The 26,512-nt window shown below is 36.4% G+C and overlaps 1 pseudogene; it reads left to right on the plus strand.

The window, feature by feature from the left end:
* The first annotated feature begins 297 nt into the window (after nt 1–297).
* LOC120636124 overlaps nt 298–26,512 on the plus strand; it is a 35,103-nt pseudogene continuing 8,888 nt past the window's right edge.

Consider the following 26,512-nt stretch of genomic DNA (forward strand, 5'->3'; position numbering starts at 1 on the left):
TCACTTTCCAACTTTAAATATCAAAATAACACATTCAGTACAGATTTATATTAAAAGACAAGGTTTACACAATTTCACAAGTATTTGATAACGCGCTACCTAAGGAAGTAATAAAGTCGTCTTATCACTTTAAAGAGAATCAGCACAAACAAAATAAAGCAGTTTTTTTTTGTTCGCAAATATGTGATTTCTGATAAGAGCACAGACTGAGGAACCGGCGCGGCGTGAACTCATACTCGCAACGATTAACGAAGTTAGTTACTTGAAGTGAAATTAGTCACACAAAGGCCCCCGCCGCGAGCTGACGTCCCAGTTGCGAAAATAAGTGATATAGGTATAAGTGTTAAAGTTATGTGGGATTCCAACGGCGTTGTCCCCGCCGGTGGACATCGGGTTGACCCTGTATCCGATGTCGCGGTGCTGGATGAAAGGGCCATAGCAGCGGCAGTGCCTGCCCCTCACATCGAGACCGTCAACGTAACAAAGTCATCTAAAGTGCACGTCGGTACAAAAGTCGTCTGTATAACGCAGAATGTACACAATAAGGAGATGCTAAAAGGTAAGTCGCAGGCGCAGATATTTGTCATTTGTATTTTACTTGCGGTAATCTGAAGGTCTGACCGGCTTACCTCGTACACACTTTAGCGTGTAGTATTAGGGTAGGGTCACCGATTTTAATAAAAACTTCTTTAGCCACGCTGAGCGATTTTTGGTAATTATGAACTTGCGTCACGGACATGCGACATGCTAATGCTTTGGATTGCAAATGGTGACACGCAGTGGCCTGTTTAAATGTAGAGACGACATACCTAGTTTGACTCTGTCAGCAGACCCAAGGAATGCCTGTAGAATGTTTTAATAAGATGTAGTTTTAAGCCTTTAATAACCCTCAAAGGCTTAACAATAAAAGTTTATCAAAAATTACATTGTAAAAGATTTTTGCTGCTTTCTGAATACAAGGCCGTGGGTTCGATTCCCACAAATGGAAAATGTGTGTTTGATAAACATCAATGTTTTCCAGTGCTGGGTGTTTATCTGTATATTATAAGTATTAATGTATATTATTTAGAAATTATTCATCAGTCTTGCTAGAACCTACCCATAACAAAAGCTACGCTTACTGTGGGCCATGATGGCAATGTGTGTAATGTTGTAATAATTTTATTTAACATTTATTATTTCTCTGTGTGTCCTTAAAACGTGCGAGAATAAAGTATCGGGTGGAATATAATCATATATCGATCATATAACAAAGATATCAAAAAAATAAAAAGTTCTGACCGTACTTGTAGTTCTTGCTCTTGCATTAGGTATAATAAAATTGCCATAGTACCTACTTTGTTTGTGAGATTGAGATTACCTGTTGTTATTTATGTCAACTACCCCAATGGATACCATACGTGATAAAATCTAGCCCATTACCTTCCTCAAGAAATAGGCAATTTCAAGCTAATATTATTATTCTTTTTCAAACAAAATAGCAGATTGTAGGCTTCAAAAAACTTCGGGAAAATTTAAGCGAACTCTCAGGCACGGAGGTTCTTCACGATGTTTATTTTTCATTTCTTATAGACAACATTATATTATGTATTGGGAGCCCACTGGATAGGACTTCGACTTCACTTTCCGGGGGCCAAATTTGAATCCCAGCACACACCAACTATTCTAAGTTATGTAAGCAGATAAAATATAATTTGTTTCAAAAACATCGTGTGGAAACCTGCATGTATGAGTGTGTGGAGCACACCAATTCGCACTGGGCCAGCTGTGGACTACGGCCTTAACCCCTTTGTGGGTAAACACCCGTGCCCTGTTTTGGGCCAATATAATGGGTTAAATGATGTTGATGATGAACATTTTATTGACACATACAATTTTCATATATTTAAAACGACCCATGGCCAGCTATGGGCTTATAATAGGTCGATAATGATCAGTTTTGCCGATCTTATAATGTCATCATCAAGAAGTAGAAAAGAAGATAAACAGTTAAGGTTTAAACGTATTCGATTCTATATGCATAACTCTTAGTGTTAGTAAAAACACCAAGTACAAAGAACATAATCGGACATATGCCAACAAACAATATGTATTTATATATCATAACATGCCCATAAATAGGTATTTACATATTGATAAGCGTGCAATGCGAACATATTTCCATAGTGATCTAACAACCGTTTAAGTGTGTAAATAATTAATTCTTAGAACATCCGTCTTTTGGATATACAAAAAAGACGGAGGACCATCGTAATTTCTTGATTCTTTTATCTATTAATTATTAAATTCTTTATTGCACACACAAAAACAAAATACAAAGAGAAACACATTGAAAAATAAAAAATAATAAAAAACTAGTTTAGGTGTGCAAAGGCGGTCTTATCGCTAAAGCGATCTCTCCCAGACAACCTTTGGCGAAATTAGTTCTTATAAGGAACGGGTTATTAATCCTCAATAATTCAGCTGGTTTATTTTTGCTATTAAACTATTTCCTAAAAACCTCGTATTGTGTAGTTATTTTTTGTTATTTTGACTGCCGATTGGCCCAATGATTCCAACGCCGTGGGTTCGATTCCCACAAATGTTTGTGTGATGAACATGAATGTTCTTCGGTGTCTGGGTGTTTATCTGTTATATTATTCGTAAAAATATTCATCAGTCATCTTAGTACCCATAACACAAGTTACGCTTACTTTGGGACTAGATGGCAATGTGTGTATTGTTGCAGTATTTTTTTTTCTTTTAATTGTTGTCGCTTACTATGGACAGAGCTGAGTCGCTTCGATCTCATCTCACACACGATAGAAAAAGCGAATAAAAACAATCGACCTTATGAAATGGACCTAAATATATGACAATCGCCTGTAAAACGTAAAGAAGCGATTTGTGGGATTGAGATACGCTTATATATGTTTCCTACTCTCATCATCTTATTTATCAGTACCACATCAGGACGAGTCTAACGATGTCGAACTTGGCACGAATATTTCTGGTATACGGTTTTTATTAAATTAATAATCTTTGATATGTGTATGTATAAAGTGTGGGAGTACACACTTTCTAAGCGACCTCAAATAGTAGACCAACGCGGTATCGTCGCGTATCAAAGGCTTTTAGAAAATCCATGAAGACTGTGTAGATCATCTGTGTATGCACAGGGTATGCAGACGATATAAAATGAAGAAAATCTCCAGTACTAGATATAAAAAACTTTAGGATAGGCATCGTAAGAGTTATAAACAGGCCACCCTTAACTATTTATAACTAGAAATGGCGATTTCTTCATTTTATGTCCCTGTGCTTACCCTCAATGCTCGCTACTGTCATCATCATATCAACCCACTACAGATCCACTTCAGGACACCTTTGAGAACATTACGTAGAACTCTCAGGCATGCATGTCTTCTTCTTCATGGTTGAAACAAGTGATATTTTAATTACATAAAACGCACGTAACTTAGAATTGTGTTGGAGTAGCGTCCTGGGATTCGAACTCGGATCCCCAAAAGTGAAGTCGAGGTCCTACCCACTTGGCCATCACTGCTTCTACGTCTATGACGTCTGTTAAAATGGCAGGTCGAAAACGAGCTTGTTTTGAACAAACCTAGTCCGGGGAAGTACTATCGCAGTGCTTATTTTTGTCGCTGAACAGCATTGTTGCAAAATCTGTGTTCCGGTCTGAAGGGAGCTGTTGCCGGTGAAATTACAGACACACCTACGGCTCAATTAGATGGGCACAGGGCGGCATGTTGCAGTACCTGCTCCTTGCATGCTCTGTGAAGTACTGCTGTGTTCATAGGCGATGGTTTTCTACTTGGCACGCCAATTATTATAAAAAAAAAGTGTTCAAAGCTTTTAAAAACTCAAGCATTCAACTATCTATCACAGACGTACTTTTAAAATGAGAATACAGTGGCATGACCTCCAATGCTTTTAGGATGTATAGTTGTGAAAAATCAAGTTCTAGCTTGCACGGCCAAAATAATTATCAACCATATTTATTTTCAATATTTTCCTTATTATTGATGACGTAGAAGACATTCCAATAGAGTAGTTATTTTACTTACGGTCCTTTATCTAAGATACGGCCCTATACAATTTTGGTTTATTATTATCTGAGTTTTCCAAACTCAGAATTCATTTATTTCAAGTCTACAACAACAGACTATAAGCTCTTTTGAAACTTGTCAGTCTATTTGTAGTGACTCTACCACCTGAAAAGAAAACTCAGCAGTTGCTCTGTATACCATTATCAACAATATATTTAACCTTATTATTAAGAAACTCATCAGTTGCATAGTAAGACGCTGCAATACATAGATAGATTGTTAATTGTTGTAACTTTTAAGTTTATTCTATGAGGCGTTATATCATTGGGAGCTCAACAATTGCTGCCCAGATGTCATGAGCATTCTGCCGCGCTAACTAGATTCACCTGAGCTAATTCATAAATGCATTGGTGTAAAACAATTTTACTAGATACTAAATCCCACTAATGATAAATGTACCTTTTGCAGACAATAAGCATATTCCACCACCAATCCGCGCAAGACAAGCTTGGTGGAGTAAGGCCTAAACCCACTGTGGGAGAAGACCCTGTATTGGGCCGGCAATGGGTTGACATGATGAAGCATATGTCACTTACGTTTGTGCATTTCTTGTACAAAAATGGAATCGACTAAGTCGATGGTTTTGCATTTTCCATCGAAGGCCATCTAATTAGTCCGTAAATTTTTGAACTAAATTTGAAATCGATGCTCTGATCCGTATAACATGTTTAGTATAACTAACAAACCAAATTACGAGAGGCAATCAAATACGCCATATACAGCTTGTAATATATTTTTACTGATCACAAGCTGTACAAAAGCACAATAACAACTGTATACAAACTCCTACTATTAGTAGGTACGAGACCAAAAACTCTTAGGGATGCGGTGATAGTCCAGGGGTTAGTACTTTGGTTTCACTTTCGTGGGGCTGAGTTCGAATCCCGGCACGTACCTCTAACTTTCCTAAGTTATATTATATACTTGCGGAACACACGTGAGGAAACTTGAGATGCCTGAGAGTTCTCCATAAATTTCAAAGGTGAATGAACTGTGAAGTCTACCAATCCACATTGGGCTCGCGTGGCGGACTACGACCCTTCTCACTGTGGGAGGAGACCCGTGCCCTGTAGAGCCAGTATTGGGTTGATATGCTGACTATTCGTAGGGTTACGACTCGGCGTCGCGTCGGTCAGTTTCCTAGATTCATCTTCTTGACCGATTGGTGCTTGACACAGAATTAAGAACTCGCAGAAACCGTGTACACGATTAATATTGAAGCATCAAAAACCACTCCACTTTAGTATGGTTTCTCGAACAAACGGTGTTCCGGTGCGATGTCGCGTATAAACCGATTAGGGGTACAACTGCCATACTCCCTAACAGGTTAGCCCGCTAAAATCTTAGTCTGCATCATCACTTACTTAGGTGATATTGCAGTGAAGGGCTAACTTGCAGTGGAATAAAAAAAATGTTTGTCACTTCAAACCATTTAGCTTTTGACAGTAATTACTGTACCCATAATGTTCTAAGTGTTCACCCTAAAATGGGAAAATGGGAAAGAGTTTGTGAGTTAGCAACATTCCGCTGGTATAAAGAGAGACGTGCGCGGGGCGTTTTCAATGTTATTGGACACAATGTACTGCATACAATAATGGCGGAATGAGGATTCTGTATTGTGTCTTGGATTCTTAGTGGTGCTTGACTTGACTCCAATTAACAATGATATCGAAATCGTAACACTCTTATACTCGAGCATATCAACTGTTACGTCAGAATTTGTGACATAAGTAATTGATAGTCCTTATAATATTAAGAGGTTTAAGGTACACATACAAAGAAGATCTGTCGCAGCATCGATTGCACGCAGGTTGCGATGCGAACCATTGCTTCAAAACTGCCGTGCTTCGGTTTTTTCTAATATGTGCTATTTTATAAACAACTGGCGTACCCAGCCCGGGCTAGATTTATTTTTATTTAATTTAAAAAATAAACTTATAACATTAAATTTTTATTAAAAGCTGTATTTGTCAGTTTGAAAGTTCAAAAATAGGAGTGCTCCGATCGTCACGAAACTTCACAAGATTACTTGCCAGGTCAATCCGGAGATTCCCTGAAAGTTTCATTGAAATCGGTTCAGCCGTTTCGGAGCCTATACGGAACATACCCACACACTTTCTCTTTTATATATATAGATAGATAGATTTGTCATTACTTTTTAGTGTAAAATAGTGTCTGAAAATTTTAAAAAAACAATTGCGTTGAAATAAATGAAATAAAAAGAAATTTTCTGTCATAAAGTCATAACCTGTAATTTTACCATTTTTAACTATTTTCAAAACAGTTTGTTTTCTAAAAAGTAATGAAAAGATTGTTCGCAAAATAAGAAAAGAAAGAAATATTTCAGTGTAAATTCAAAGCGTCGCTGCAATTGATTGCTATGGCTCGATTGCATCGAGACGATAACACAAAGTTCGTGCAAGAAGAATATCCTAGTCAGTAACTTGTACCTACTAATGCCTCAAATTTTATTTATTCATAAGGCGCACGAGCAATTTTTGTAACAACATTCATAAAAAATTGCTAATTCTGTCTTTTACATTTTCTATTTAACTAGAGTACCTTCGTAAAAAAAATTACACTATTTTAGTTCTAAGACGATACTGATTTGACAATAGGCTAAGCTATAATAAGTGGTATACCTAAACATTTACGGTTTAGCAGTGCGTATTATTTTCCTTAACAGGCAACCATCTGGGCAAAAAACTGCAGCTACGAGTTTATTTTGACTCACAACTCATGGTCCAGTTATTATCCAACGTACTAGGTACATAGGTACAGTAATTAGATACTTACTTCTGAATTGACATCGACTGTGAATACATCACTCATTAATGCCGATAGAAGAATTATAGTAAGCATAACAGAAAGTATGTTAACCTCAATACTAGTTACTATTTTTCTTAAATTATTTATACTCTTTATTTTTATAGCAAACAGTTAAAAGCGGTGATAGCGTAGTTATGGGGTTTCGTCAACGTTTACGGCTTTTCGAAGTTATGTGTTTTTAGTTTAAGCTATTAAAATATCACTTGCTTTAAATATCATTAGTAAATATGTATTCCCGAGAGTCCTTTATAATGTTCCCAAAGGCGTTTCAATTTCACCAATCAGACTATGGTGACTATGGTGAACTGAGGAGAATATGGTGGACTAAGGCCTACACCCTTCTCATTCTCAGAGGAAACCTGAGATTGGCAATGAGTTAAAAAGAATAACACAAATATATAATTTTGATAACAGGCGGTTTATCGCCTTAGTCATAGAGGCTCTCAAAATATAGGTTTGTAAATTGATATTATAGGTTAGACATTCGTTTCATTATCATCATCATTTCAGCTGAATGGCGTTAACTGCTGGGCATAGATAGGACACTTGCAGAGAGCTCCAAACTCCACGGTCCCGAGCCACTGCTTCCCAGCGACTCGTTTGATGTCGTCTGTCCACATCGTTTGGGCTGAACAACGCTGCATTTATCTGTGCGGTGTTGTCATTTCAACACCTTGGGACCTTAACGTCCACCGGTTCTCCGAGTTTTGTGCCCCGCCCATTGCCACTTCAGCTTTGCGACTCGCTGAGCTATGTCGGTGACTCTAGTTATTCTACGGATCTCCTCATTTCTGATCTGATCACGTAGCTCCCAACATAGCTCTCTCTATCACCCTCTGAGTGACTCAGGGAGAAATTCCTTTATTATGAGAGAATCGCACAAGGCTAAATTAAATTTCTAGACAGCGGCTAAGTTTTGAATCTATTTCGAGGCTAAGGTTCAGTAAAGTTCACTCATCGTAAATCGCGACTTCTAATTAAAAATGACTATTTTCATACATTTTGGACAGTGCCTGTGATAACATATTATGCCTCTGATTTTTGTATGGTGCTATGGATCTCATATAAAGGACGATCAGCGAAGGATGTGGATCGCTGCAATTTATTTTTGCGGTTTATATACGTGTTTTGAGCACAAATAAGGAAATACGTAGCAAAACCAAAGTATAACTGACTCCATAGATAAATAAGTAGCGACTTTGATGTGAGTTGCTCAGTGGAGAAATCAGAAATAGACTAAACTACATATTATATATAACTATCTACTTATATATATTATGTTTGATATTTATATATTACGTATATTTATTTAAATTATATATGTATTTGTATCTTTACATTTTGGTATTTATGTATATATACACTCTTGGCACTATCCCGTTCTCTTGCTGTAAATCCTATCTACAAAGGTTGCCTGTAAGAGATTGCTTGCAGCAATAAGGCCACCTTTGCATGTCTACATTGTGTACTGTATACTCCTTACTGTTTCTTTTCCTATATGTTATACGTGCAATAAAGTGTTTCTTCTTCTTCTTTTATAAATGTGTCGAACTGTTCCCACGATTATAAGGATTGGAAATGTCCCAAAGCGGCACTGGGAGCCACTCAACACAAACAGCATAATACCGCGTCAGTGAAATCCAGAAATATGACTTGCGTGCAGCAGATGCTAGCATATCCATCGACAATTATTGTGATTGAAAACCTGTTTAGTGCGTGCGAATTACTCGACAATGTGAACACCCTTTACAAAGGGAACAGTTTTTTGCTTCAGTTACTAGTTTGGTAGATACTTATATTTACGTTTATCATAGGAACCGGTTGCTCTTAAAGCTACATTGGTGGTTTTATTCGGCGTGCCCATGTTTTTAGTACCCTAATTTTATGTTGCAATAAAAAGATGGATAATATCCATTCGTTTAAATGATCGTTGATTTTGTAAAGTATTTTCATCGCACTTGTTAACAACTTGGACATTATTACATCGATTTTAGTCTCATATTCCAGGATATGAGACACGCGTGTTTCATATTAAATTACCGTACTTGTGCTTTATTGGACGGCCGTTTGGCGCAGTTTGCAGCGACCCTGCTTTTTCTGAGTCCAGGGCCGTGAGTTCGATTCCCACAGTTGGAAAATGTTTGTGTGATGAGCATAAATGTTTTACAGTGTCTGGGTGTTTATATGTATATAATAAGTATTTATGTATATTATTCTTAAAAATATTCATCAATCATCGCAGTACCCATAACACAAGCTACGCTTACTTTAGGGCTAGATGGCTATGTGTGCGTTGTCGTAGTATATAAATTATTTATGATGACTCGATTAAGTTATTATGGACCTCACCGCGAGTAATATATATGAAGATGGACCCTTATTAATATAGCCGGGTGATAGATTCTTTTTTTAACCAACAAAGAGGTTTTATGCGGCTTAAAATAGTACACATTTCTTATAATGAACAGATGTATTGACAAGACAAAAAATGAGATTTAAACATGTTTTAAATATGAAAATATTCCCTTTATTATAATGCAGCAAACGATGCTGGCTATATATTGGTTAACCTTTTCGCGCGAACTAAACCGTCGCGCCTTTGTACGTTGTTAATGTTTTGTTATTATTTTCGCTTTTTGGTCTATTATTAATAACTAACAGTGTCCAGTTTCAATTGGAAAGTAAAGAAATTAACTCCCCTGGGAATAATAATGGCACGAATCGTGATTGAATAACCTGTTTCAACCAAAATCAAGAGAGCGTCCTCGAATCGAAACTTTCACACAGTAAAAAATTCAAAATTCATTAATTTCAAGTAGGCCTAATATAAGCTCTTTTGAAACGTCAAGTCTGTCTGTTTGTATTGACTCTACCACCGATTCGGAAGGCAGATTCTACCGAGAAGAAGCCGGCAAGAAACTCAGCAGTTGCTCTTTTCACACATCAACAATTTACATTTTACTTTTTTAAATTTATTTTTCTATCTTGTGAGAGCTGAAAGCGGAGCCGGATGCTTCCAAGCAACCTTGTCATTAAGAAATTCATCAATTGTATAGTAACCTCGCTGTAATAAATGTGTTTTAACAAATTCCTTAAACTTATGCATTGGCAGGTATACAATCACCTTAGGAATCATATTATAAAAGCGTATACTCAATCCCACAAATGACTTCTGTACCTTTCGCAGACGATATGCAGATGACACTAATTTATGACCATTTCTTGTAAGTCGACTGTTTATGTCCACTTTTTGTTTATAAGGACTAATATGTTGTCTTACAAATACTATATTGTTATAAATATATTGTGAAGCTACAGTAAGTAGAAAAACAGCAATGAGGGTCAGTTATTATCTGAGAACGTATTTAAAAGTTTATTCTGTTTTATTGCAATTACATTACTTGTTAAACTCTCGGTTTTCTTAGCGCGTTCGCTTTTAGCTAACGCGCCTTATACCACCTCGGCTGTAAAATGCTACGTTACCATACTTAATGCATAAACTACTATTTTCGATCAAATATATTTCTAGGCTATAATTTTAATTCATTATGGTTTCTTTATTTTTTACTAGATTTTTTGGTAAATCGTAAGTACATTATTACGCACATAGAATTCGCCGTCATTAGGTATGAGCTATTTATCTTCGCCTATCAGAACGCCTAATTTTCATACGATTGATTGTTATGATATCTATTGTTATTTATGCCCCGCCATTTCTTATCTCTGGAAATAAGATTATGTAGGTGTGTATTTCAATTTTGTTGACAGCAATCCAACTAGTTAAAACCCTTTTTGGCGTAAATTCTTAAGGTAAATTCTTAAATTATTTCAAGTACGCCTTCATAACGTCAAGTATGTAGTTTATGGTAGCTCTACCAACGCCCGGTTCGGGAGACATACCTATTTCTACCGAGAAACACGGCGAGAAGACTATTTTGATCTATCTGTCTTGTGAGATATGAGAGCGGAGTTGACTGCTTCCAAGCTACGTGGGCATTAAGAAATTCAAATATCGAAACGAGACAAAAACAGTTAAAGTAAAACAGTAGAAGCTCGCAGAGGGATGGTAATGAAATGATACATAATGAGATCATGAAATGATTTTGATCCTACCTTAAAGTAAGATGTAAATTTTTAATAAAATAACTATTTGATGTATCCACAGTTGTTTGACCACATGCTGCTGAATTTAATCTGCTTCTAGCAGTAAGTAGAGCCAATGACGGCTGACTGGCGCAGTGGGCAGCGACCCTGCTTTCTGAGTCCAAGGCCGATTCCCACAAGTGGAAAATGTTTGTGTGATGAACATAAATGTTTTTCAGTGTCTGTGTGTTTATCTGTATATTATAAGTATTTATGTATATTATTCATAAAAATATTCATCAGCTATCTTAGTACCCGTAACACAAGCTACGCTTGCTTTGGGGCTAGATGGCGGTGTGTGTATTGTCGTAGTATATTTTTTTATTTATTTAATTTAATTCAGCAGCAACAACTGTGCAAGCAATAGCTCACAGACTGACTAACAATCGAGATTTTGAAACCCCGATCTCAGAGCCACATAATATCTCATTTGAACTGAACCAATCGATCGTTAGATCTGACGGCCTCGGGATTCTTCCGTTGGGACTTCTTACATGACGCGATAACAGTATTGCAAAGCAGTGTTTTGATAGACTTAAAAGCCAAGATTAAAACAGAAATCAATGCAAATATCCAAAAATCCATTCCATTTTGCGAGTAGAGATTCAAAAAGCCCTAGAACGAGCACAGACGTCCATCAATTATCTTTTACACCTTCAAATTTAATTTCCGTATGAAATAATTCTTTGATGGCGGCTTATTCACACTATGACATTTGCCCACAAGAACAAACACCAGTGTGCGGGAAGTATGAGTGAAAGAAGGATTTAACTCTGATAGTGGTAATGGGTTTTTCTAATAACAAATTCTCAGTACCATCACCGAGCTCGGAAATTAGCTTTGTCTACCCCCGTGACTTGGAGGTTCCCATTACTATGCGTCCGCTTAAACAACGAACAATGATAAGGAAAATCGGGTTTATTATCGAGTTAAAATTCAATGTCATCACTATAGTATATAAAGGTAGATATGTATATTATAAAAGTATGATTTATTAATGTAATGATACAGACATGAAGGACTTTACAATTCTCAGTAGTACAGATCACGTCTTTGTCCGGTTTTCACACATGGTTTGGTCTATCTTATTCCCACATATTCGTACTTATTTTATGATTAGGTATCTACTTGTTATTTTTCTTTTGTCAGACAATCATTCAACCTATTGAAGTCCACTGCTGGACATAGGTCTTTTGTAGGGAGTTCCAAAATCCACAGTCCTATGCTGCTTCAAATTGCATTTCGTCTGCCTACTTCGTTCGGGGCCGACCAACGCTGCGTTTACCTGTACGGGGTCGGCATTCCAATAATCGAATTTGATAGCTGGTGTGCGCAGTGGACAGTGTCCATGCTTTCCGCGTCCAAGGCCGTGGATTCGCTTCCCACAGTTGGAAAAATGTTTGTGTAATGAGCATGAATGTTTTTCAGTGTCTGGGTGTTTAACTGTATATTATAAGTATTTATGTGTATTATATTCATAAAAATATTCATCAACTATCTTAGTACCCATAACACAAGCTACGCTTTCTTTGGGGCTAGATAGCGATGTGTATGTTGCCGTACTATATTTATTTATTTATATTTATTTATCTTCGCGACTCGCTGAGCTATGTCAGTAACTCTAGTTCTTCTACGGATTTCCTGATTTGTGGTTTAATACGATATAATTATTATAACATTGTTATTTGAAAGAGGCATATCTAGATAAAAAGTCGAATAATCATTAGACACGTACAAATTAAACATTTTGAGCTTGTTGCATGTTTTTGAGAAGAATGGTCCAAATTTCATTGCTGTGATCGTAGTGGAATATGTATTTCTTGCAAATACTACTATTATAGAGGCAAAAGTAAAATTGTTTGTAATTTATGGCGGGCTTAACCACTGCGTCGCTCTTCATAAAAAATACGCATATACAACGTGTAACAGAATTACGAAATAATATTAAAAGATGCATAAGTATATTTCATAAGGAATCATCCTGTAAAAATATTAAATCAAATTAAGAATATTTATTTTTCTATACAAATGAATTCACAACTTTCTATGTGTTTATTTATGACAACCCTATTGTTCATAAAAGATCGACACGCGTCTTATACGACACGCGTCGCTATATCTGATTTCTTTTAGTAAAAACTATGGCAGTGGTTTACGTTTTCACAGACAAGTCTTAGAGACTGTACATAATTTTCTTTTAAAGCCTGTGAACAATTATTACGCTTGAAAATGGTCAAAGCGAATACACGATGCAAAACCAACAATAAAAAATTGGCACAGAGGAAGAAAAATACTGAATAAAGCGATCATTTGTTATTGTTATCCTTGTGATTGCAATTACCTAACTTCTTCACCAATTTATATGGTGTTTTCTTTTGTTTCAGGCCGATTTCTGGGCCTCGAACTGGTGTTTTCGAAACACTCGCGGAGGTTACGCTGCAGCGTGGCCGTCTTCGTATGTTGGGCGTTTCTGGTCGCGACCGGCCTTGTCCTTTATCTCATCTATGTCACATTGCCCAAGCCTTCTAGGCAAGATATAGGTAATTAGAGCTATGCTTTAACCATTCGTGCGCAAGGTAGTGTGTTGGAAACCGCTGCTGAGTTCCTTTCTAATCCGGCACGATAATAGAGTCACTAGGAACGGATTTGACGTTTCAAAAGTGCTTATAAAGTTAGCCATCCCTAAATAAAACAATTGGAATTTGTTCTTAAACATGCAACTATCATTATGAAAACTAAGCTTAATTTGCTAAACTCCGCGAAAAGCAGGAGAATCTGCGTGGTGTAATTTATAATTTATTCAATCCTTATACTCCACACCAAACAGATTTCAGCAATGTACCCTCTACGCACATTTCGCTCCAAAACCGTAGCATCCTCAGGACTGTTGACAGACATGTTGACTTTACAATAAATAAAAATAAATGTTAAGTAACTTAACAAGTATTCATTGTAAATGGTATTCTCCTGCTTTACGCGGAGCAGAGCAAAAAGCTTAATTTTTTTTTAATATAACATGGATATCCGCAAAGTAACGCCTGCTTCTATCCAATAGGCAACTATCATCCTACGAGTACAATACGGACTATAAAAAAAACCTTTAGCGTAGGCAGTGTTAGTATACTAGTGTGACGAACAATTCACTTCAGTCAGATATCTATTTTTGCTATAAAACAGGGTATATTTTTAAGTATCTTGTAGGTTTTATTTACTTTCACGTAAAACCCTCGAATCCTGGTGTATATAAGTTACGTTTCTTATTAATAAATATATACATATTTTTTTCTCTCCATTGATTTGGCACAAAAGATTTGGCGCCTGACAAATTGAGTATGGGTTCATATAAATTAAATTATATTTGAGGAGCTGTGCTCTATCATGCAAAAACAATAAGGGTTAAAACATTTATACACTTTTGAAACTGCGGACAAATTGTGTGCACATAACAAGCCGAGAATTATAAAAAAAATTGTAAGATAATGTCACAGCTGATAATGTCACTGAATTATTTCCCTCTACGCGCTATCAGCCACGTGTCTTTACACAGGGAAATTATTTTGTTCTCAATTATAGTTGAAATAATCACACGAAATTTTTAATTGTACCTACTTAGATAAATTATAATTATTATCAAAGTCAATGTGATAAAAAATAATACTCGTACAACTTCGGTAACAATATGTCTTATAGACTTTTTAGATAATATACTTATCCCATATCGCAGTGCATGCCGATTATTTAAACGACAAAGAATCTTGGGTACTTAACTAAATAACTGGTGATAAAATTCTTAATTCTAAATTCATTTACTTCAAGTAGGCCTACTTTTGAAACGTCAAGTATGTATGTTTGTAGTGACTCTACCACCGGTAGATAACATAACAGACTTCTTATTAAACCCGGCCTCATTCGGCACCCATTTAAAATGCAATGCAAGGAAATATACACTATGACTTAATTCTTGTGATAGGGCTATTAGAAAGAATGATACTTTTGATATAATTTTATTTTACTACAGTAACTCTTGACTGAAATCTCACCTAGTGTTAAGTGATGATGCAGTCTAAGATGTTAGCGGGCTGACTGGTTAGGGAGTCTATACATCTAAATCGTTTAACGCCACGTCTTTGTCGGTAGGGTGGTAACTAACAACGGCCAAAGCCTCCTTACCAGACCAATCCAGACAAAATTCGGAAATTATAAATTCCCAAATTGGCACTGCCGAGAATCGAACCCAGGACCTCCTTCTTGGATTCACAGCGCTCACCGTTGCGCCAGGGAAGTCCTCAGAACCAGTGATTTAAGCTCAACCGGGTACTCCAGTTTATACATTAAGCCGTAGTTAGAATGAACTTTAGAATTCGTCTAAGTAAATTATTTTGTCCAAGGTTTGAATGAGACATGGTACCTGCGCCGGGACGAATGGCAAGCGATGCCTTCATACGGCGAAGATTTCCTGAAGCTCCCCATTGGCTTCGTCATCATTGGCCACTCAGCTGCCAACAATTGCGACCAAAGATACAGGTGCATTGAAGCAATGCTGGAAGTCCAAAGAGATCATATGAGGCGTGGCTTTTCAGATATTGGCCCGAACTTCTTGGTTGGCGGAAACGGTGACGTCTTTGAAGGCAGAGGTGCCAATGTGTTTGGAGCCATGGTCACATCGTGGAATAGGCGGAGTATATCCATAATGTTTTTGGGGAACTATGTGTTGTTTAAACCCATAGAAGTGCAATTCAATCACACAAGCATTCTTCTGGATACATTGGTGAGAGAAGGTGTGCTGAAACCTGACTACATCTTGTATGGTCAGTGTCAACTGTTGCCGCTGACTGTGAGTCCCGGACCTCTTCTGGTTTCGGAACTAAAGCGATTCCCGCATTGGAACAATACGGGTAAAAACGAGTGTTTGCCGGGGTGATGGAGTGGATTTGTGCAAACGTATGCGCATTTTGTATTAATTTCCTCGCACTGTGGATTAAGTGTCAATTTTTGTATCGACATAAAGATTGATATATTGTAAAACAACTGTGAAATTGACAAATGAATTTTAAAGTTATTGAAGCCTCACTTGATAAGCAAAGATCGTTACTAATTATCTTTTTTTCTAATTATAATAAAAATAATAATAAATCTTTTATTTGGGGAAAAAAATAAACACAAAAAACATCCTATAAAATACACGCAAGACATCAAAATATCAAGGATTAACTAAAAAAAGATCTTAATTAGGTAGTTAACTTAATAAAATTGGAAGCGGTGATAGCGCAATGGGTATAGGCTCCGCTTCCCTTTCGGGGGGCCCAGTTCGAATTCCAGCTTTTATTCCAAAATATTTAATATTTAAAAAACATGGTAATCGGCTCTTCTCTGTAAGAATTATTGCAAAGCAATAATAGTACGAAATATCGATTCGAAGGAGTTCATTCCGAAACGGTCCCATTTAAATTTCAAATAGATCTGATGATTAGTTTCGGAGTCAAATAACGAAACCTGGAAATCTTTGAGAAAATTCACTCTCTTGGAACTCTCTTAAAAAAATTATGGCGGCCAAGATACAGACTGACAAAAATAAGAATTCCTATAACTTTTAAGTTATGTGCGTTTTAAGTAATCAAAAATATCACTTGCTTCGACGGTGAAGGAAAGTTCCACATAATGTTTTCAAAGGTATGTGGAGTCCACCAAACTGCACAGGCCTAGCATAAAGAAGTAAAATGGCATAAAATGGTAAAATCCTCCTCCGTTGGCATTTCTGTGAAAATGTTAGGGTAGGCAGCGCTTTTACGCATGTATGAAGTGCACGCCACTGCGTGGTGGAATACAGCCTTAACCCCTTCTCACTGTGGGAGGAGATCTGTAGTGTGCCGGTAATGGGTAAAAAGAAATAAACTAAAAACAAATAAATATAATGCTACTAGCTGTTGGTTTTACAAAAGACATGTGCCTCATAAATGTGGCAGCACTTTATGTATTTAGGACAGCTAAGCCTGGTTTAAAATCGTCAAACACTTTCGTCCTCTCTCCTAGGAAAACTAAGCTTAATTTCGGGATTAAAAGAATCCTATACCTTCAGGAATATGTGTACAAAGTTTCGTGATGATCGGTTTAGTAGTTTTTGCATGAAAGCGTAACAAACAAACATACATTCACATTTATAATATTAGTAGGTATGTAAGCAGTGATATATAACTATCTAACGTTAACATGTCGGTATTGTTTCTCCCAAAAGAGTCCTCCCAGAAATCGTCTCAGCTTTGTAGCATTGGTAAAGTGATCACTGCTACAGCGCTGATTGCATGGCGACCTCTTTCGACACCTTGGGCAGTCAAGAACTGCCATTATGGTTGCCCCCAGGTGTATGTATTATCGTGTTGTAACTTTTTCTTTCATTTGTATATAATAATAAACTGTCTCGATACAAATGTTTGCATTCTTTTTTTATATTATTAATCCGTTTATACGTTCTATATGGTATTGTATATTGCCTCGTTGAACTAATGGTTAGCTTCTTTGACTGCAGATCACGAGATACTGGATTCGATACCTGGGTCGGATCATCATCAAAATCATCATCATCAGCCTGCGGTCGTTCACTGTTGAACATACGCCTTTCCCAAGACGCGCCACCACACCCGGTCCTCAGTCTTCCTGATCCAACCACTTCCCGTCTCTCTCTTTTAAATTAAATAAATACACCACGACAATACAAACATTGCCATCTAGCTCCAAAATAAGCGTAGCTTGTGTTATGGTTACTAAGATGACTGATGAATATTTTTACATACGAGTATATACTTATAACATACAGATAAACACTCAGACTCTGGAAAATATTATTGTATGTTATAATACTGTGGAAGCCACCAAGATCTTATTCCAACTTGCTGTGTATGGTGGCTTTTGATTACATTAGATAGACACAATGAAAATAATTTTATTTCAGGTCGAGGCAAATATAAAAGCAAAAATTATTAAAGATGAAACTACTAAATTATTATCTAATATAAGAATGCTGGTGCAGTCAGTGTTTTTAGAAAATTTTAATGCGTGAATTATCAGGTAGATATTTGGACGGTTATCCAGAAAATTGCAATTAATACGCAATATCATACCGAGATTAAAGTCTCAACGTGCTTTCCAAGACACGACCATGGACCGGTCCAAATTCCTATTTTAGGGCTGGTACTGAACATTTCAGGTTAAAATCGATATATTTATTTACAGAAATACTAATTATTATCAGCAAAAAATCAAATGTTGCCGGTTACGAAACTCATCGTTTACTCGATCATAAAATCTATACCCACCAATTGAAGCGGTCCTTCAAATCATGCTTTGTTTGTTTGCCAAGTTCGAGACGATGTTCATGTCTTATCCGGCATGAGCACCGTTTCGAACTGACTTGCCGAGGCGGTGGAAAGCTAGTTAATGCTGGAGTGTTGCATAGCTTTCTATAGCATATATATAAGAGTGCGCGCGCAACTAATATTCAATGTTACCAACTACCACTGTTTACATCCTCATTGCCACAAAAAAAAAAACAATTCGACCACTGAGAAGAACGGCAGAAACACGTATTAATATTTTGATTATTAATACATATAAATTTTCTAACGGGAACCATTGTTTTAAAAGCTGTGCCAACACCTGCCAAGCGATTCAAGGGAATTATTGTCATGATTAATTGAGTCTAGCACAAATATTTCGAGCTTCAATTCCGATATCATCACGAGTGATTGATAATTTTTTTCTAGAAACGTATCTTTTAAAATGTATTACTCTATCATTTAATGATAAAAGTAAAAAGTTTTAAACATTTTATCTTCAAAAATATTATTAAAAATGGAAATAATCAGACGTTTGGGTACCATGCCCATAAGTGGACAGTTAGACGGCTTATATTTGTTGTAAAGATTAATTTTAGTTCGGAATTATTATTTCTTATGACTTAAAGTCTGATCTGTGAAAAAAAAAAAAGACGTTTGCTTTTGACATTAAAGTATCGAATGTATTTTTCACCGGTTTCTTCGGGTTCTTTATAGTCTGTGCTATCGACGTTATAAACACTACGTTGTCTGGGGTAATATTAATTCTAAGTTGCGCGCGCACCTTATTATATTATACATTTTATATAGCGCTATGCTACACTCCAACATTAACTAGCCTTCCACCGCCTCGGCAAGTCAGTTCGAAGCGGTGTTCGTGCCGGATAGGTCATGAACATCGCTTCGAACTTGGCAAAAATTAAAGCATATTTTAAAAAAATACCTCAATTGATCAGTAAGCAAAGATTTTGTGATCGTGTTAATGATGAGTTTTACTCTTTGTGTTCTGGTAGAACTCAAAGATTATCTAATAATTACAAGGGTTTTTGTAAATATAAATATTAATTTTACTACCCATTTTACCATCAGTACCCGCCCGAACACATGTAATTGGGATTGTTCGATTTGTACAGAAACAGTATCAAAAGGTCATTAATTTTATTTATTCTAGCACCGCGGCCCGGGAATAAATCAAATAAACTTTATGACAATTGCTTTACACAAGATGATCTCGGGGTATTTCTGGGTACAATTGATTACAGAACAACTACTTAAACTACAATAAGTTATTATAAATAAATTATTATCTAATGTGAATATGCTGTTGCAGTCCGGGTTTTTAGAAAATTTGAATGTGTCAAAAAAAAAAATTATTAGGTAGAAATGTAGACGATTATCCAGAAACTCGCAATGAATAGGTACGCAATATCACACCGAGATTGATTTAGGTACTTTTTCAAATCATTCTTTAATTTTTTTGCCAAGTTCGAAGCGATGTTCATGTCCTATCCGGCACGAACACCGTTCCGAACTGACTTGCCGAGACGGCGGATGGCTAGCTAATGTACCTATATTATTTATGTATTAGTAGCACTATAAAATTTATATAGGTATATATTAGGTGCGCGCGCAATCAAGAATCAATTTTTCCATATACAACGTATTATATCCAAGTTTTATATCCTAATCACCACAGACTATAAGATATGAATACTGAGCAAAGAGAGAATTTAGCCGTTGCACTATTATTTTGATACTACCTATGCCAAACTGTGATGTTAGAGCATTGCTATATTCCGAAGAAAAATTAAAAATCATAATAAACAATTAAATGCGAGCCAAAGTCTTGATTGTTTTATGTGCCTAATATTTTTAAAAGACACATTCCGAGAATGTAATATAATGACGAATTTTTGCATTGCTGATTGATACATTTTTTATAGAGTTCGAAGCGATGTTTGTGTCCTTTCTGGCAGGAACATCCTTTCGAACTGGCTTGCCGAGGCGATGGAAGCAAAGCTAATGTTGTAGATCTGTGCCACCACTTGTTAGGAGTTTGCGCACTGCGCACAAATATTACCCGCGGATGTATACCGTAACAGGGCTGAGTACTTAAAAGATATGACGGAAAGAGAAATAGACTCTATCCTATACTATTAAAAGTTACTTTGCAATAAAATAGAAACGGCGCTTAGCGAGAACCACAATCTAGTTGACTGTCCCATTCGCACGGTTGCCAGCACTAAAAAAACACTAATACCTAAGGTATGAGTATTGCGTAGTTATTAGTGTTTTTTACCCGTTTCATCCTTAACTTTAGGATATTTAATATTATGGGTGACAAAGTAAGTAGTAATAATTATAATAGCCAATTACTAAAATTCTTTAGAATTCCTCAGTATAACTAGGAATCCTCTCTTATAATACCGTTTGTCAGAGTTTACCAACAAACAAAAAAAGAACTGGTTGGTTCCGTACGTAGAGAAGAATAGTAATTTATGATTAAAACTAAGCCTAGTCAATTGTATTATTATACAAATTCTGTTGCACAATCACAAAACACTACCTACGAGTATATTGCATTTGCAATACGCTTATTTTCTCAGAGATAACAATTGATATAACTTTTTTTTTTAAATTATAAACCAAGCATTACCAGCAAAACATTTCTGAACTGTTAGTTAGATGTTTCTACAAATAATCATATTTAATTTAAAAACTCTGTCGTACAATTTTGTGCCCTGTGGTGATGGCAGATCCGAATACAGTTGTCACCATCACCTCTTTCCGCGGTTGTCGTACAAGGTGACCAAGGGAATATAACAGATAACGGGCAGCAGCGTCCTTTGTACTGACAACTACTGCGACGGTGATTATGGGTAAAGCCATTACCAAGATCGTTACGGGATCACACCGTACCTACCTGTAATTTTTGTGTAGACTATAAGTTGTATTTTAATTTTGGCGTGTGTATACCCAAATAAAAGTTTTTCTTTATTTCTGATTAACAAGAAATTTCAAGATAACAACTCAACTCTTTACAATCTTTAAAAATTACGATATTACAGAACTCAGTAGTTAAGTTTTCAGTTTTGCACCAGGTTCTACTTCTAAAAAACCGAGTCAATATTTGATAACTGTTGGGCTTACCATTTTTATAGTAATACTTGACGGACCACCAATCCGCACTGTTTTCAGCGTGGTGGGCTACGGCCTTTACCCCTTCTCAATGTGGGAGGAGAGCCCAGTAGTGGGCCGGTTAAATGGCCCACCTGATGTTTTCCCATAAACAGAGTAAAAGTTCACAGGGCATGCTAAGAACAATACCACCAAAGTGTGACCCTGCGTCCATCAAGACAGCCCTTCAGACCGGAACACTGATTCCTGTTTGGCGGCCGAAATAAGCTTGGCTTCTTGTTGGCTAATTGCCCGGACAAGTTTTGCCACTAAAAGCACGTTACTATTATCAGTAAAGAAGTTCAGCTCGAAATTGGCGTTGTTTCAGCACCACGCCTCGCTGATCACATCAAACCGTCAGTCTCGGCCATTAAGTAATATTAAGCCCGAATAGGAGCTGCGCATAAGCTCAGTTTTGTGGGGAAACTGTCACAAATGCTACTTTGCCACGGGACTGTTAAGCCGACTTCTCACCAGCGACTAAGAGCCATCGGTGCTTCAAAAGCTTCAACATATAGCCTGGCTATGGAGTCACGTCCACGTCAGAAGGGCCTATACCAACGTGAAATATAAAACGGATGATATAATAATGAATGTACATATTTGTTGAACTGTATATAGTTTCGGTCATTTCCACGTGCGAATAAACTATGGTGTGTTTCCCTACTATGTTTACATTTTTTTTATTTGTAGTTATATATTCTGCTCTGCGATATAAAGAACACGCTAAAACAATAATAAAGTAATAAACACTTAAAGCATAATTAAGGTGACATAACGTCGGACTAGGTTTTTACTTTGTCATACTTCAACTTTCAAATGATAAATCGTGCAACACTGTATAACCATTCCTACTTTATGTCTCATTTATTATGTGCCTATATTATATATTTTATTTAATCATTATTTCAACAACAACCAATAACTGGCTCATTAAAGGGCACGGTCTCCTCTCAGAATGATAAGGGCTTCTTAATTTACCACACTGCGCTGGTCAAAGTGCCTTCACACGCGTTTGAGACATTATGGAGAGCTGTCAGGCATGCGGGTTTACTCTAACGCTAACAATATGCTTGGTTGTTTGTATTAAGATGTGTGTGTCAACTCCCTGAACTCTTTTTACAACGTCATCTCGTAAATCTGTGAGTTAGGTACTTTTGTTGTCTTACGATGTTAGAAAATTATATTGGCTGGTGCCTCAATAAAATGCGCGATGACTCTATACCTCACTTTGCAAAATTGCAAATTTTCATAATTTTTTTTTTTCATTAATGCTTAGCGAAGTTTGTACTACGTTCAAGTATAAACATTAAAATATTAACATATTATTACATATAATCTTTCTTATAAACTAGGGAAGACTATATACTTTTACTTTTTGTTAGTCCTTTATGCCCGTTTTCAATACGACTAAGAATAATTGGTCAAATTTTATTTTTCTCTACGAATCACCCAATCTTTAGTAGAACGGGCATTCGAGAGGGAGGTCAATATATAGATAGGGAGAACAATAAAAGTGCGCGCGCAAGATCGTTGGAAGCCATTTTACCATAGACTTCTAGAAATGACCACTCAGACTGAAATACCATGGAGAAAGTGTACCTTTTTTTCCTGCCCAAAATTGCCCTTTAATCTGTATGATGAGGAGATGATAAGGAATTTTCTAAAATATAATTGTCTAAAATTCCTCGTCCCTTAAATGTCGAGTGTGTGTTAATGTCAGTGTATAGTCGGTATGTTAAATATCTATGTAAATTTATTAAAATTAACAAATTAAAACTATGATTTTTATATTTTGGATATAAATTTTTAATTTTTTTTCATCTTCAAATGATTGTTAAATTCATGCGTACTTAGTTCACTTCATTAAAAACTACTATTGCAGGACGAAGTTATGAAATAGAGATTTCTTTTTCTTTACTGACCACTCTAGTTCGTGCCTTTTCCAAGCTACTTGACACTGGCAAAGTACATTGTGCTGTTTTGGCACTACGAAAAGCCCTAAATCAAAAGAAGAAGAAAGTGTACCTATCCGTATAGCAATTCCAACAGCTAGTAAAAATTGCCCGTTTTCACTAACGACGGGCAAGGCAATGCCTAAGTAAGTAACGCCTTATCAAATATTCCTAGGCATACATTTAACTTTCACCACTCGATTTTCACTAGGCAACTCATATAACATAACTTGTTTATGGTTTTTGCCACAAGGTGTGGTATTGTTTGTTTTTTCGTATTTCGTGTGGAGTTGAGGTTATTAAAAAAAACTAAATATATATTTTTTTTATCATCTGTCAAGTGTCAGTTTACGAGTCCCCTAAACTTTACGACCCGCCGAATCGGTGTCGTAACTTAAGACTGCGCCTAACGTCGTTAGACATCATGTTTAACAACGAGTATACCAGTAATATCATGAGTTCGTGAAACGATTTGTTTTCTCCAAGAATCACCTAAATTTCACTCAACTTATCTATTTTATTTATTGGAGGAATCGATTTAGATTTATTTATACTGAAAAACATGAATAACAACATAATAGGAATACTTTTGTCGATCTTTTAGTGATATTTTACTATTTTAAATATTTTCATCAAATAGCACAATGTAGTGTTTATATCCTCTTTGCTCTATTAGTATACGCCATTTATCTTTCGACCACGGTTTAGGTATTTGAGTTTTTTTTTTCGATAGGTAGTGCGATTCTTGATACTCTGTGTCAAACCGAGCTTGAGTAAGGTTGGATCAATACTATCGTTGACAACAAAGATATTGCGCGCACATTCAAATACAAGTATATTCGTATAGGTAGATACTGCGTGACTGCGTTTTCGTTGACTACATTAATTACGAGTAGATTTATTTCGATTGTCAAGCAAAATGATGAAAGTATCGAAAGAAGCGCTATACACGTGCATAAATTCTGTCCTGCAGACTTCTATGGAAAACTCAAGTACCTTGGAATTTTTAGAACTCCACATGGTCCTGAAGGATTATGATCCTCGAAGAGAAAGACGCGTCTGTAGCGTCAAGCAACTGCGGTTCACGACGGCGTTCCATAAAATGCTTGGTATTGGTGATCAGCAACAACGTGAAGAGGTTAAGAGACATCAACCATTCTTGAACGTGGGAACGCTGAAGAGGCTTAACAAGGGCAAGAAGAATTTCAAGAATAAAGCGAAATCATACGATGCTTTCTTTGACATTGAACACGTCATCAATCACATCCCGAGTCTATTGGGCATCGATCGGAACATGGCCGGGAAATTCCCCAGAGCACTCTGTCATCTGGATTGTGCTGCTGAGGGGATGAATGATGAAGAGCTTTCTCTCAGAGTCCAAATGAGGAAAGTGCAGCGCTACATTGTACCAGTTGGCGACATTACGATGTCTACAGATCAGATTGCACATAATGTGTATCTGTGTTCAAACTACTTGATGTCACTGACGAAGAAACGTTGGCAGAATGTGCGATCACTTCATATTAAATCAACAGCAGGGTCATGCTTTAGATTATACTAATTTGTTGTGATAAAAGGTGACTGTTAACAATATCTATATTAAAAAGGTGGTTAATCTCGTTAATTTTAAGACTATTAATAATAAGACTTTTTATATTATTCGCATAATATTTAATTATAATAATAACTCCTATATATTTGGGAATGTATTTACCCGTATTATCAATAGTAGAATTAAACTTTAGCATACGCTATTGTCTCACAACTAAGGATTTAGTCGATGGATTGAATTGAAATTTCAGATGACCTTGTATTTTTATAAAAAAAAAGTGTTTGGCTACAGCGAAGTGAGGCTGGGTTCGACTAGTAAATTAATGCAAAGCGATGTACTTACTTTAATTTAGTATTAGGTAAGCATTTAGCTGTGCGTTAGTTTTAAAAGTAGGTATGTATTTGAACTCATGATATAACGAGTACTATAACAACAAAATATGTACCCATACTGTATCTTTATAATAATATATAAATATTAGAACAAATAAATTATCATTTCTCTAATCCTAGAAATATTATAAATGCGAAAGTTTGTATGGATGGATGGACGTTTGATACTCTTTCACGCAGAATCTACTAAATGGAGTTAGATAAAACTTTACAGTAATAAAGAGTAATAAATCAATAAAAATTATTCTCCTTTAAAAAGCTATATCGAGTTGCTTTATTCAATTTCAGTACTAATTATATTATAAAGATTTCTTAATTAATGAATACAAAGTAAAGTCGATATGAAAAAAGAAGACGATTAAAAAAAAATTAAATCGTGTTTGCGACCCAACTGAATGCTGACTCGAAGTTAATTCATACAGCGCCATCTAGTTTTCAGCGGGTATTTATTAAATCTGAAATGTAGTCGCTTACTATAGGACACATAAGAAGGTTCAGAGTCTCTCAGTGGCCGATGGAGGGAGCTATGAATAACATACAAATAATAAATATACTACGAAAATACACACATCGCCATCTAGCCCCAAAGTAAGCGTAGCATGCGTTATGGGTACTAAGATGACTGATGAATATTTTTTATGAATAATGTACCTAAATACTTATAACACTGAAAAACATTCATGTTAATCCCACAACTTTTTTCCAGCTGTGGGAATAGAACCCACGGCCTCGGACTCAGAAAGGCCACTGCCCACTGCGCCAATCGGCCGTCAATGTCTATGCTGGGAGTATCTCAACCTGATCAAATCAGAAATGAGAAGATCCGTAGAAGAACTAAAGTTACTGACATAGCTCAGCGTGTCACGAAGCTGAAGTGTCAATGGGCGAGAACAGGTGGGCTTTTGGGCTCCAACCCCTTGGACCCTGAGCAGATAAACGCAACGTTGGTCGGCAGCCAACGAGGTGGACAGACGACATCAAACGAGTCGCGGGTAGAAGTGATCATGGTGATGATGATTATTTATTA

The sequence above is a fragment of the Pararge aegeria genome, chromosome Z, assembly GCF_905163445.1.
Source record: "Pararge aegeria chromosome Z, ilParAegt1.1, whole genome shotgun sequence".
In the NCBI taxonomy this organism is placed as follows: Eukaryota; Metazoa; Arthropoda; class Insecta; order Lepidoptera; family Nymphalidae; genus Pararge; species Pararge aegeria.